At 37.8% G+C, this 14,724-nt stretch overlaps 1 protein-coding gene and 1 long non-coding RNA gene across 2 annotated transcripts in view; one reads left to right on the top strand and one right to left on the bottom strand.

Annotated features, from left to right (window-relative positions):
• The first annotated feature begins 7,884 nt into the window (after nucleotides 1-7,884).
• LOC307143140 (3'-5' exoribonuclease HELZ2) overlaps nucleotides 7,885-14,724 on the top strand; it is a 51,396-nt gene continuing 44,556 nt past the window's right edge. The window contains exon 1 of the mRNA XM_079844444.1: nucleotides 7,885-8,066. The gene's annotated coding sequence lies outside the window, so the exon portion shown is untranslated. The remainder of the gene's footprint in view (nucleotides 8,067-14,724) is intronic.
• Nucleotides 9,953-11,938, bottom strand: LOC307140211. Its single transcript, XR_013818215.1, has 5 exons — nucleotides 11,876-11,938; nucleotides 11,439-11,596; nucleotides 10,986-11,042; nucleotides 10,835-10,888; nucleotides 9,953-10,086 (listed from the first exon to the last, which is right to left on the bottom strand). It is a non-coding gene; the product is annotated as an uncharacterized lncRNA (long non-coding RNA).

Raw genomic sequence — 14,724 nt, forward strand, 5'->3', positions numbered from 1 at the left:
GGTGTTCAACGCACCACCGTTTCTGTTTAAAAAACGTTTTGCAACGTTTTGTCGGGGCTGAACGCAGCCCAGTTTTGATTTGTTTAATGAAAAAATAAATAATTCAAAGCATAAAATAACAACTTTCATTTCTGGCAACAGTGAAATTCGAACCGACAACCTTGTGATCAACTTTACTCCCATTTAAATGTATAGGAAAATATAAAAATTCATGTTTTTATGATAATTTATGATAAACGTAGACTTTCAAAAACATTAGTGTTAGAGGGCAAAGTCATTAAAAAGAAATCCCTTCGCCTTTCCCCTTTTTTTCCCTTTCTTTTTTCTTTACCTCCTCACCCCCGTCTGTCTCCACCGCCCACACACACACACACACACACCCCACTCCCCCGACTCCCCACCTTAACAGACTTCCACAACAACAACAAAATTACCTTATTAACAAAAGCACAGGCTCAATCACAACTATACTTGGTTAGGTAATGTCATTGAATCCCCAGCAAGTCTTCTGATTCAAAAGATGCTTTCGTCCCTGGGTGGGCTCGAACCACCAACCTTTCGGTTAACAGCCGAACGCGCTAACCGATTGCGCCACAGAGACTGGGTTGTCACTGCTACCAAAACCGAAGAACTTAATGTGAACATAGGCACGATAAAGAACACAATAAACACTGTTTGTACAACAGATGTGACCGTTGACCAATTATGATTATTATTAAGAGCTGCTACATTACATATGCAATGTTTTCATGTTCATACCATGTTTTCATATTATACCATTCTGCCATGATGGCTCTGTATAATGACCACTAGATGGCAGTGCAGACTAATACATAGACAAATGATAGGTAACACATTTTGGATTAAGCTTTTTGTAAATGCTTTTCTTAAATCAAAATGAAATATCGTATAATTATTAAGTATAATTACATGCAACTAACCCTACAGTATGTACTATTCAAGTAGTTCATTATTATTAACTATATGACTTAAATGTATAATTACACTGCAACACGGACACCTTAAATAAAGTGTAACCAAAAATCTTAATGGTAAATATGACCTGGACATTTATTGATCATTTCTGAGAGAATGGCCCCTATAAATTATGGCTTTATGTGTGTCGTGTCTACAGGCTACACGTACCTCCTGAAAGAGGTCACAGCATTTCTTCGGACGGGGAACAGCATCAGACGGTCCATCCTCTGGCTGCAGTTGGGACACTCATTGCCTTGTGCAACTTTGATTGGGACATTTTCTGAAAGAAAGAAAAAACCGCAATGAACATTTTTCCTCTTCTACTTGTCTTGTTTCAACATTCAATGCCTGCTACTTCTGTGTTAAAATGTGTTTGTTTTATTAGTAGGGCCTACATGCAAAAATACATATTTGCATTTCATTTGACTTTCAAAACCCAATGAAATGGTACTGAGTGTCTTGGAAATGGGTTGAAACACAGGCTTAAAATAAATACACTGCAAAAGATTTGTTGCTCTCATTTTGGACCTTCAAGGCATAACTAGAAGGATCTATATTTATATAAAAAAAAGAAGAACAAAAAGAACCAAATACTAAGAAATAGCTTACTTGTTTTAGCTTTTAACTATTTTAAGTAATCTTGAGGAGCCCTTGGAAGTTTGAGAACCATTGTTCAAACTTTTTGAAGTTACTCATTTTCATATCATCAGAGAAGGTTGGGTGGGTCAAAAACCCATAAGGATACTCCCGTGCATGTGTCCTGGTTTGAGAATTAAAAAATCTAGATAGCATTTGCAAGCTGCTTAGAACTATGAAAAACTATATCTGCACACGAGTTAATCACGTTAGTTTTTCATTCATAGCTACTTAAGCAATATAGCCTAAAGCTAATACTAAACAGTGTAGGTAATCTAACATGACAAAAATGTGTAAATGCTTTGCTGTTAACTTAGATATAAGTAGCAGTGGAAACGGCTAACCTCATATAAACTGCAGCAACAAACAACTCGATTCTGAAAGATGACAAGAAATTAGACGAATCCAGATTCTGAAGATTTTCCAAAATGCAGACGTCGTGCGATTGAGTAGCAAATGTAATATTAATAAGGATTTATACAACATTAAGATCTATTTTTTTTCCTGAATATTTTATGTTTGAACGCGAATTTTAATGGATAAACTACGGGCACGTAGTTCTCAGCCGTTGAACCTCTTCTTTGATGATGTCAGAAGAAAGTCAACAAAATGGCGGATGTTTGCCTGACGGTCTAACCAGCCCGGCTAGCTCAGTCGGTAGAGCATGAGACTCTTAATCTCAGGGTCGTGGGTTCGAGCCCCACGTTGGGCGATACATTTTAATTTATTTTATATAATTATTTATTGTAAATTACATAAATTAAAGGTGCACTATATAACTTTTGGCCCTCTAGCGGTTAAAAAACAAAGCGGAAGAAGAACATCGTATTGGTTGCGCTTCGGCTTTGCGTGCCTGTGCGGATGAATACGGTTCTTTCTCATAACTAAAAAGAGAGCGATTATCCTACTGGCTGCTCATAAAACATTCACTATAGGCTCAATATAAATAACCAATTTATGATAGTGTTGGGGGAGGGGCCATATGCACAATGGCTCCAGTTCGTCATCGAGCCACCGTTTAGCCGCGCCTAAAAAAATCCTGAACACAGCAATGATGAAAAACTGTTTAACGGTCTAACTTCACAATTCAGTACTTCACAGTTCACAGTCTCTTTAACGTGTTTTTAGCAATACATTTCTAACATTTACAATGTGTTTAGAAACAAATCTCAGGTTTGCTTTTTCAGGGACTTTAATAGATTTGATAGAGGAGTGAAACTGATTAAACCTCTAAATTTCTCAAACAACTCCTCTTGTCTCTCTCGTATGTGTGTGTGTGTGTGTGTGTGTGTGTGTGTGTGTGTGTGTGTGTGTGTGTGTGTGTGTATGTGTGTTTATCATTGTGAGGGTAAAAGGTAATCTCTGGGTTTATCCCTATTGACCCGGTTTCTCCTGTTTTTGAGAGGAAGTTCAGGGAAGTTTATGTTGTTGATGTTCAGCTTTGTTTTTGTGCAGGTTCCTCTGAACCTTAGTTAGCTTATGTTTTGTTTATTATTTTCTCCTGAATATTTATTCCCTTATTTTTTTGGTAGCTATATATGTAAGAAAATAAACCTTCTCTTATTTCCTTTTCCTTAACATTGTGTAGGCTAATGTTTTCACTCTGAGACTGGGGCAAGTTCTCCTTCCACATTTTTCTTTTCTTATGTTACCTCCCTCCTGACCACTAGAATGGAGAAGAATGTAACACGTGTTCATTAAATCCTTTATCTTTTTGTATTTCAACGTCCACATGTTTCATCGCCTGTTATGCCAGTTTGTTGACTATTTCATTATTGTCCCACATGTGCAGGAGTAAACTAAAGCTGACAGAGAGTCTGAACAAGTACTGCCCTTATTGGCTTAACTTCCTCCACCCATTGAATCGCTATAGCTCTGTTGTAAAAACTGATGCACAAATGGTTGTCCTTTTCTGAATGCTGACTTGGAGTCTCTGAATGCAGATACAGCTCCTGAGGATCATTTGAGCCATCTATGAGTATATGGAGCATTGGGGATATGCTGGAGATTGAACAACAACCTCCTTAGGAGCAGATTTTTCATTCTTAACCTTATATAGATGAACATGTATTCGAGGCCTGGGAAGCAACCAAGGAGGTATATTTGGTATTACAATATAGGGACTAACTGTTAACTGATAATTTCTGTAATACCCAGAATCATCTTTAGTTGCTGTCACAACCAAAACTATTGATGTTATCATTCCCATACTCCCAGCACTCTTTGAGTATGTCATTATCTGGGTGTGTTTTTAAATGCCCTTTCATATGAATTCTTTTTTTACAGGGATAGTACACCCAGTCATTCACTCACCTTCACGTTGTTCCAAACCTGTCCAAACCTGAGTTTCTTTCTTCTGTTGAACACAAAAGATGATATTTCAAAGAATGTTGGGTTGATGGCACCCATGGCTTCCACTGTATGGAGAAAAACAAAACAAAAAAAACATTGAAGTCAATGGTCGTCGTCAACTGTGTGGTTACCAACATTCTTCATGATTGTGCCTGAACTGTTTCGACCTGCTTAATCAAGGATTTCGATGCAGATCCATAAATTATACATCCATAATTGATTACTGCCCCGATCAATGCACTAGCTTCCCATTCCATTCCTGCTAGGCATGTTAATATATCACTATTTTAGCACTTTTCTAACCCAGTATTTCCACAAAGACGGAAGTTTTCCAGTGCTCCACACTTTATTGAAAAGATCAAATCAGATACATTTTTAATCATCGTATAGAATATCTAATGCTTTCCTGGAGATGTTTGCTTAAACGGATAGTTCACCCAAAAATGAAACTTACCCCATGATTTACTCACCCCCAAGTCATCCTAGGTGTATGCCATTCTTCTTTCAGGCAAATGCAATCAGAGTTAGTATATTAAAGGTGGGGTAAGTGCTTTCTGGTAACCGATGTTAATTTCAAATCACAGAAACAAACACGCCCCTATTTTAATAGCTCCGCCCCACACATACGTAACCCAGGCAACGACTATGGCGGAATCTGCTGTGCCCGTTCATAAGTGAAAGCAAACAAATATAAGGATTTTATTGTCTTACGGTTCGGACACACTCTGCGAGCTGACGCTTGAAACAGACAGTGAGGAGGTTTAGACGCTTGTGGAAATGAACGGGTCTTTATCATCGCTGAAGTGAACGACTGCAAATGGACAAGCAAGCAAACATGAATTAAGTAATATTTGTGGTTCTTGAAACAGATCAATTTAATTCTCCCTTCTCAAATATTTTGATAGAAGTTTCACAAATATATTGAGTATATTTTAAATAAATAATTGGTCTGCATCTGAAGTCATTGTCACGCCAGTTGAATACGGAAGCCAGTCTGGCAGAAGCTAGATATTTTAAATATGGATATTTTTCGATTCACTTCAGTAGGCCTTTATTAACCCCCCGGAGCCATGTGGAGTGCATTTATAATGGATGGTAAATGGTAAATGGACTGCATTTATATAGCGCTTTCAACAGACCCATGGCCATCCAAAGCGCTTTACACATTGCCTCACATTCACCCATTCACACACTGACAGCGGTGTCAGCCATGCAAGGTGCCTTCCAGCTCGTTGGGAGCAACTGGGTCTTACTTAGGTGTCTTGCTCATGGACACCTTGACACTTGGTCAGGAACCGGGGATTGAACCACCAACCCTCCGGTTTTTACAACCTACATGAACCACTGAGCCACTGCCTCCCGATGGATGCTCTTTTTTGAGCTTCAAATTTTGGGCTGCCATTCACTGCCATTATAAAGCTTGGAAGAGCCAGGACATTTTTTAATATAACTCTGATTGTATTTGTCTGAAAGAAGAAAGTCATATACACCTAGGATGACTTGAGGGTGAGTAGGCCTAAATCATGGGATCATTTTCATTTTTGGGTGAACTGTCCCTTTAAGTCCCCCAACAACTTTCTTTAATTCATATAATGAAAATTCCACATCAAGATGGTCATTATCATCATGATGGCCTGTTCTCCATCATAACATTTGGATGTCTCTTTCTACTTGGTTCTCTATTTATTTTCCTTTCGTCTGATATGTTATTGTTACCATGTCCTTTAACAAACACTCTGCTAACATTTCTGCATTTTTGACATTATAGTCACAGTTATTCTTTCCCCATTACTCAGAACAGGTAGATCAAAGTTTCTTTGAAAACCACCCATCCTTCTGATCATACCCTGGCCATACTTCACTGACTTCTTCTTTAGAATTACAATCACTTCTCAAGTAGTTCTTTTTATCAATGAAGAATTAGATACGTCTTCATAACCTTTTTAAAAGCCTTATTGTCCACAATCGAACGGATTTCTTCCTTTACTTTTTCCAGTGACTTCTCCAGATATTTTACATAATTTCTCATTATATCCTCCATTTCCTCATTAAAACTCAACTCATGTAACTTCACTTCACTAATATATTTAAATGCCTCCCAATTTGCAATTTCACTGAACAATTTCACTACCATTCATGCCTATTTTACAACAGATGAGCGAGTGAGCAGTTCCTGATCTCACCAAGTGCAACATGTTCCTGGATCAACATTCCAATCAACCAATCGGACTTGAGGGACAAGTTTCCAGTTTCCATCAAGCCTGAAGGTTAGGTTTATAACCAGTGTAATTCACCTATCATTTCCCTCTGGTTTTAAGAATAACTCATGGGTAGGGATATGGTTAGGATTATATTTTCGGACAGGAATGTTGTTCCAGGATCAATAATCAGTGTTGACCAAGGAACGCGTCTAACTGGGCAAAATCAAGATGTGTGACAAAGTGATTACTTTAAGAGTCTTCCTAAACATCCCATACATATCCCTGCTAGACATTCACTCCAGTGTTAGATATAGGAGAACAACTATATCCATAAAAATATCTAGATTACGCCAGACCGCCTTCCGTATTCAAAAGTGTAACTGGCACTGCATATGATAGTTCATATAGAGATTGCAAAAAAACTAATCCATATGAAATGAGCGGTTTAGTCCAAATTTTCTGAAGAGGCAAGTTCGCTTTATATGATGAACAGATTAAATGTAGGCCCCCCATGCAGGCCAGAGCCAATTAGCCTGACTCCGCCCTCCTACGTACTTCCGCTCAATTTTCATTTTCCTTCAGTACTCCGTCTGGGATTGCGGTATATTCTCTGGTTTTCTCCAGTCACATTTTAACCGGTCCAGTCAGCGAACAGAGGGAGTGGCTGAGAACGATGACGTTGATGTCGTGCTCTAGTTTGAGGTGACATACGTCACGACCAAACGTTAGCGATTGGTTATGGCAGATCCAGAGCGGCTCTGGGCAGATCAAATAGTTTTAAACTTCAGCAGAGTTCCCGCCTTCAAGGAAGTAAACGCTTGTCAATGGAGAGTGGCCAGAACCTCTGTACCAATGAAATGTATGAGAGTCTGGTAGGACCAGGCTAAGAACCAATGGTTTTGTCTGTGCTATGAATAATGAAAAAAACCAAACAATACAATTCATATTTTCTCATTTTATTTGTCTTCTCTTATTATTTTAGTGTAGAATGAGTAAAGCTGTTTGTTGTTAGGATGAAAAAAAGTTTTAAAAGTTACAGCACTCGTCAATGTCAAAATGATGCAAGCTTACATCTACATCGCTGTTCGACCGCAGTCCAAAAATATTAGACAACTGTTCACAAATGTTCAGCGACCAACAGTAATAGATATTCCGACATATTAAGATTGAATCAAAGAAGGCCCCGGATTTAGTTATTCAGGTAGTCGGGAATAGTATTTTAGCCTTTAGTTAATTCCAAATGTTATTTTTATTTCTTAAACATATATTGTGCATTATGTTGTGCAATTGCCTTGAATGTGTGCACATTTTAAATTAATACATTACTTTCAATTAGGCTAGTTTAAATTGATTACGTCATAACTAGGCTACATAAGACCCAGAACTTCTGTTACCATTCTTATTTATTCCCTTAAATCCCTTTTTAATCCATTAATTATTTAATTCCTTTATGATTATTATTACTATTTATTGAACATAATAATGACATAAAAACATAATAATAATAATATTTATTAAATAATAATAATAGGCTAATAATACATTTATTAAATGAAAAGGGGGAAACTCCTCTTCTGGTCTGACGTACTTCTGGTCAAGTCTACGTTATCTATCCTAAACAGTTAAACTTACACCCACATTCAAAACGTGCGTTTGTGTTGATAAGACAACGCCACTATGAGAGGAAACACATTCCCTTTAGTTGTTGACCGGGAGAGCAGGTGATGACGAGCACAAGGCAGAGAGTAATGCACCTGTGCTCATGTCCTCTACTGTCATCGGTCACACACACACACAGCGTCATTCTCGCGCACTGAACACACTTCCTAAAGGACCACACACTCTCAGTATTTCATTGATAGCCTAAGTCCACGCTGGCTTCCTCTCGGTTCCGAAAAGGTAAGTTTAATAAGATTCATTGAGCTGGACTTTTAAATTGGGCTGTTTGTGACTGATGTCGAGCCATGGTTTAAGTGCTAAAATGTAATTTTATGTAATTAAATGACTTAAAATTGGATTAATTCTCTCCAAAACTGTACAGTAAAATGACCTGAAAAGTGAGCAGTTATATGACATTCTATGCAGTAGGCTACTATTTTGGGTCACCGTAAACTGAAATCCATTGAAAATATCAGTAAAAATATAAGGGAAACGTTTTATGGCGGAGTCTATACATTTTGACAGCTCCCAGCACTTATCCTGCGTTCACACCAAACGCGTCTGGCGCGAGTGATTTCAATGGAAAGGCGCGTTGACGCGCGTCTGGAGGTCCCGTGGCGCGGAAGGCGCGTTTCGCGCGGCGCGAAGGACGCGAATTGGACGCGAATTGAGCGTCTTGCGCGACACGCGCGTTACGTTACACGCGAGTGGTGCTTTTGTGCATTCACGCGTTTGAAGCGAATTCGCGTCTGACGCCCGAGTTCAAAAATGTGAACTTTGGCGTCAATTCGCGCCGCGTTAACCAATCAGGAGCCTGCTTGCTGCTGTCACGTGGTAAAGTGACGTGATGAGAAACCCTGCATAAATTAAAAATAGTACTATTGTGTCACAAAATGTAGTTTTAAGACTTTTTCAGGTGAGAATGTGGCTGTTTAAAGCTCAAATCTGTGGTTTATTTATAAAGAGAGCGCATATTTAAAAAAAAAAATCATGTGATTTTAGAGTTGTGAGATCCAGGCAATCACCGCTCATAACCCCGGCGAGTGCAGCCCTTCCTCGGCTAGTCCTTCGAGACACGACCAACTGCAGAACCGCAGAACCATATACGTCACTCACAACAGTCTGAGAGCAACAGCACCACGCCACAGTGACGTCACTCACAACCGTCTGAGAGCAACAGCACCACACCACGGTCTCATGCCGGAAGTGGGCGGAGCTGATTTATCTTCGTATACATTGCTCAATGCTCATGGAGCAATCATACATTGGAGCGTTTCAAACCCAAGTTTCAAACCATGTTAATAATGTCAAGTATTTTATTAATACGTTCTAATTGTAGAGAGGTATAGATAGATAGATAGATAGATAGATAGATAGATAGATAGATAGATAGATAGATAGATAGATAGATAGATAGATAGATAGATAAATAGATAGATAGATAGATAGATATACTCACTTTTCATTAATAGTACATAGTTAAATCATAAAAATACACACATTACACATTGAAAATATTTATAACGCAAGTTATATATGTAATGTAAATTAATATATATATATATATAAAATGTAAGTTTATATATATATATATATATATATATATATATATAAACCCCATTGCAACGTTTTGTTAAGGATTTTTAAAGTAAAAAGTTTCTATTTATATTATGTCTTTAAAGATTATATTAGATCAATTGAACATAAAGCTTAAAACACTAAAAATGAAAACAAAGATTGAGCATTTGAACATTTATTTATATGACAAAATATTTTTTACTCAAGCATTTCAGAATGAACCTTTTTTCATAGTACATAATACACATTACACAATTCTACACTGGAATGCATAATTCAAGCAGATTCAGATTAATCAAATCCTAAAACAACACACAAATTATTTACTTCCCCAAAGGCATCATATACTAGCTGGGGTTTGCTTTAAAAAAATACACAATCAGACCAAAGAGAATATATTGAACTAGGTTCAAAGTTATTGCACAGCAGGTACATGACAAATTAAATCAAATGAAATCTCCATAAATATACAATTAATTCTGAGACTCCTTTAGTCCAAACACTTAAAAAATACTAAAGGCTCTTTGGCAAGTTGTTGGTCAACCATTTCAGCCTGTGAAAGTTGAAGGGCTTTTTCCTGGTCTTCCTCTTTCAATTTCAGAAAGCACGGCTCCTCCACGAAACCTCTGAAAACGTTTGGTAGTTCGCCTGCAGTGCAGAGGTCTTCTGTGATCCGTGGCTCCTTCATGAGAGAAGGATACAAAAAATGGGATGAAATGTTGGAAGTTTTTTAACAATCTCGTGTGTAGAAGGATGTAGCATGTATAATAGTTTGTAAAAAAGTTTTGAAATTCAATTTTCCTCATGTCTATATTTGTGACAAATCATACCCTGTCACAAATCAAATTAATTAACCATTTTCAGTTCAAAATGTATACAGAAATCAAAGGCAAGCTTTCACACTGTGCTTATCGTCGTTCTAAAGACACTTTTAACCCCGGGTAAAGTAACATTTCACACTTTTATATTGACGTGCATTGGACAGTCACTGAAACACTGTGCATTCTATATAAATAATAAATTCACCGTTGGAGAGGAAAAACGTCAAATGCTGACAGAAAACGCAACAATTGCAGTGAAGAAGAGACCATTTTAATTATTTTATAGTCTGAAATGTCCATTCAGGATAAACTTGTAATACGAGGACATGCAAAGCTTGAGCATTTATGTAAACATATTGTGTGCAGTGTTCGTCCAATCAGTGACACTGCAAATAAGGATGTTATCCTATGGCTTAGTACAGTACAGTGTGGAACGGCAGTGTATGAATACCCAGGATTAATTGTTCATCTCAGGTAAATGATGATCAGTGTGAAACAAGATAACCCAGGATTCTGTATACCCGGGGTTTACTATTTCAAGTGTGAAAAGCCCTCATGTTTTTCATCCTAATGAAGAGAAGCTCTTATTTAAAAAAAAAAATGTCTTACTATTAACATGAATATCCCACAGTCAATAGAGCCGACCAACTGTTGTGGAACAGTCTAAAACAATAGAATTCATGGAAAAGATGTGACAGATATAACAACACACTATCTGTATAAGTAGCTTATGTCTTTATGAGAGCCTTTTAAAACTAACCTTGTTTTTGATCAGCTTCCATTGTCCTGTGCTGGGGTGAGTCTGCTTGTCAATTTACTGCAACATAATCAAACAGAAATATTATATATAATGTAACATAAAAATTGTACAAGAGAGACAAGTTTCATTGTTCTCAAGCAAAAATGACCCCTTACTGCAAATTCAGAATATAAAAGAAACTTTCAGAACGTCATCCAAATGAACAATATCTATATTTGGCAATTCATATCACATGTTTGGTTGTGTATTTGATTTGATTTTAATAGGACATATTCAGACACATGAAATATTGTTTGTATTTTGTTAGCTTAAGCACATTGTGCTTATATATAAATATATCTACTTGAAACTTTGAAGATGAGATGACACTTTTGACCAAATCATGCAGAAAACCAACTAATTCTAAAGGGATAACAAATAAATACTATTTCTTGCCACTCAAAACATTCATACCTTCATGGACAGCTGCTTTTTGAAGGGAATTTGAAGGTGTGCATTCAACTAGTGCCATCTGGTCAGTTTAAAAACATTGGGCAGTGAAAACTGTTGCAGAATGTCTTGCATTGATGAAAATGAAGTAAAGCTGAGCCTCTCCAAATCGTAATGTGCCTCTATAAATTCGAAAAAAATCCACATAAAACACATTGGTCAGTATCAGAAAAGGTAATTAAATAAAAAATACAGCGCCAACAACAAAGTAAAATCACAAACAATAAATATGTAACTTAAAGCAAGACCATATCAACAGATGCGAGAGACATCGTAAAGCTCGTTTAAAAAAAGATTAGAGCCACGTGCTGTATAAAGTGTTAATACAACAACTATGGATCAAATACACAACACAAATAAACTTGATAGATTAAAACCACAACACAAAAACAACTGTTTACCGTATTCTCTTTTTCCGCCATGCCGATTGTTTAGTTTTCGTTAACTCCGCCCACTTCCGGTCCTCAGACTGTTGTGAGTGACGTCACTGTGGCGTGGCGCTGTTGCTCTCAGACTGTTGTGAGTGACGTATATGGGTTCTGCGGTTCTGCAGTTGGTTATTATTGAGTCCTTCTGCCGTCTGCCGCTGGCTCTGATGTAGTGGTTCGTCTTGTGTGGATCGGGCGATCTTTAGTATCATGAATCTATAATTTGTTGTCTGCCAAATCGTTTTGACTGAGGGCAAAGAGAAGTTTCATAACTTTATTTTTTAAGGATATTTAAATATACATGCAGTGAAGATAATGTAGGAATTGTCTGGACCACATTTGTGTGGTTATTAATGTTTAATATATATTTTTAATGAAAATGAAAAGAGGCAGAGTGGTGTTTTATGACATATTTCTCCTGGAGTGCCTTGAACGCGCGTCAATTTCGCTTCCAGCGCTCGATTTCTACGCGCGTCCAATTCGCCGCGGACGCGCGAATGCATTCAAAATGTTCGCGTGTGAAACTAGACGCGGTAGACGCGATTTTGACGCTCTATTCGCGTTTGGGGTGAACGCAGGGTTACACTACCGTAATAAATGCACGATTAGACTCTGCTGTTTCCTGACGGCTCACGTGACAGCAGTGTGTGTGTGTGTGTGTGTGTGTGTGTGTGTGTGTGTGTGTGTGTGTGTGGCTCCCACAAGGTTTGAAGTACCAAATGCGTAAACCAAAGCAGACTGGTTTAGCTTTGGCCAAAATGTTGACTGGCCTTTGACTTTTTTAAAACAATTTCTGTCAGTAGGCCTAATCTTTGTGGCGCCCTCGTTCGTTATAATAAGGAGATTGTGAAATTGCACAGATGTTCACAGATTCGAACAGTGAATGTACATGGCATGGATAGGCATTTGCTTGCAATTGCATTATCATGTACTACTCAGTTTTACATACGAACACAATGGGCCCTTTTCAGTGATGAACTTATAAGTAAAGTTGGCTGCAGAGATTCGGATTTCCCGGATAAATAACTCGTGAGCTAAACACAGTTACTACATAAATAGCACCTCTTTTTAGTAGCGTAGGCAAGCAGAGATAGCACACGTACGTCTGCAAGATGTCTATTAAAGATCACTTAATCTGGAAAGTATCTGCTGTTTACAAACATCTGTCAGTACGTGTCAGTTATACATACATTCTAAATCATAAGCATCTTAAAGACATTGTTTAAACGTCTATTTGACATCTGACAGGAAACATCCAAGTAGGCTATTGCAGATGAGCAAACTCTCTAAAAAATACGTCTTCCATTGGTAAACACGCACATCGAATAGACGTCTCCGAGATGTACATGTGCTATATTTTCCTCAAAACAAGCTTTCATCCGCAGTGGAAAAAATACACACTGATCCCTATGCGCAGACAAACAGATTCGAAGGGACCATCTGCAACGTGCCGAACCCGAAAAGCGTTACTACAGTAGGCCTACACAAACAGTCAATAACTTCACTGTAATACTGTACTTTCACCAAATTCAGTTCACAGCCAGCTGAAAACGCCTCACTGTGGGCCCTTGAGAGCGTTTTGGCAGCGCAGCAGGGTTTTTTTTTTTCAGTTGAGAGACTCTTTGCTTGATATGATACAGAATATCCACGGACGTGTTATCTCATTTGACAAACAGTTTCTGTATTGATTCTATATAAAAATGCCAATACAATATTTGCTCTGGCTCTTGTTTTAAATTATTTTGTTCCGTTATTATGCTGCTTGTTTTCATCTGTTGACGCTGTATAAGCATGTGGCGGTTGGTCGGTGTTGTTTTTGTCCCGCCCCTCCTCCACTGTGATTGGACGGCTGGGTGAAAAGTGACAGTGATGAGCGCTGCGTTTTCCTCAAAGTTGAACATACTTCAACTCTCAGCGATCGGTAAAAAACGTTGAGTGCTCAGCGCTTGAGCGTAAAATTCGCGCTCAGCGCATCGTTACGCTCATGGCATTCTAAAAACCGCTGCGCTCCCATTGAAAACAATTGAATACACCAGCCAGTCGCATGAAAAAACGCTTTGGTGGACAGGACACACGGTCTAACACTTTTCGGGTTTTGCACTTTTCAGACAGTCCCTTCGAATCTGTTTCTCAGCACATAGGGATCAGTGTGTATTTTTCCACTGTGGAGGAAAGCTTGTTTTAAGGAAGATACAGTAGTAGCCGCTTGTCTACGTCACTACGATTGAAAAGCGGTGCTATTTGTGTACTAACAGTGTTTAGCTCACGAGTTATTGATCCGGGAAATTAGAATCTGTGAATATACATGCCAACTTTACTTAAGACGGTAACTTAACGTTTTAACGGTCATCAGCATCGTATCCTGAAAAGTTTTTTAATATTTTCATAAGAAAATAAATGTATGTAGGCTACATTTAGGCTATAATATACTTTGTATTATATTACCGTTGCTTCAAATTACAAAAAACAAGTTATACTAGTAGTGCTGTGAGGGTGTTTCTAATTATCAATCTCTCTTTTTGAAAGTTGTAAACACTATTGCAGAGTTTTTATTTTGCTATTTGAGCAAATGGGAACACAAAAAAATATCTTTAATGTACAACCCCAAATCAGAAAAAGTTGGGACAGTATGGAAAACGCAAAAAAAAAAGAAAAAAGAAGTGATTTCTAAATTTACTTTGACTTGTATTTCATTGCAGACAATATGAACACAAAATATTTCATGTTTTGTCTGGTCAACTTCATGTCATTTGTAAATATGCATCCTTTCCTGTCATTCAGACCTGCAACACATTTCAAAAAAAGTTGGGACAGTAAAGCAT

The sequence above is a fragment of the Gobio gobio genome (genome assembly GCF_949357685.1).
Source record: "Gobio gobio genome assembly, chromosome: 2".
Classification (NCBI taxonomy): domain Eukaryota; kingdom Metazoa; phylum Chordata; class Actinopteri; order Cypriniformes; family Gobionidae; genus Gobio; species Gobio gobio.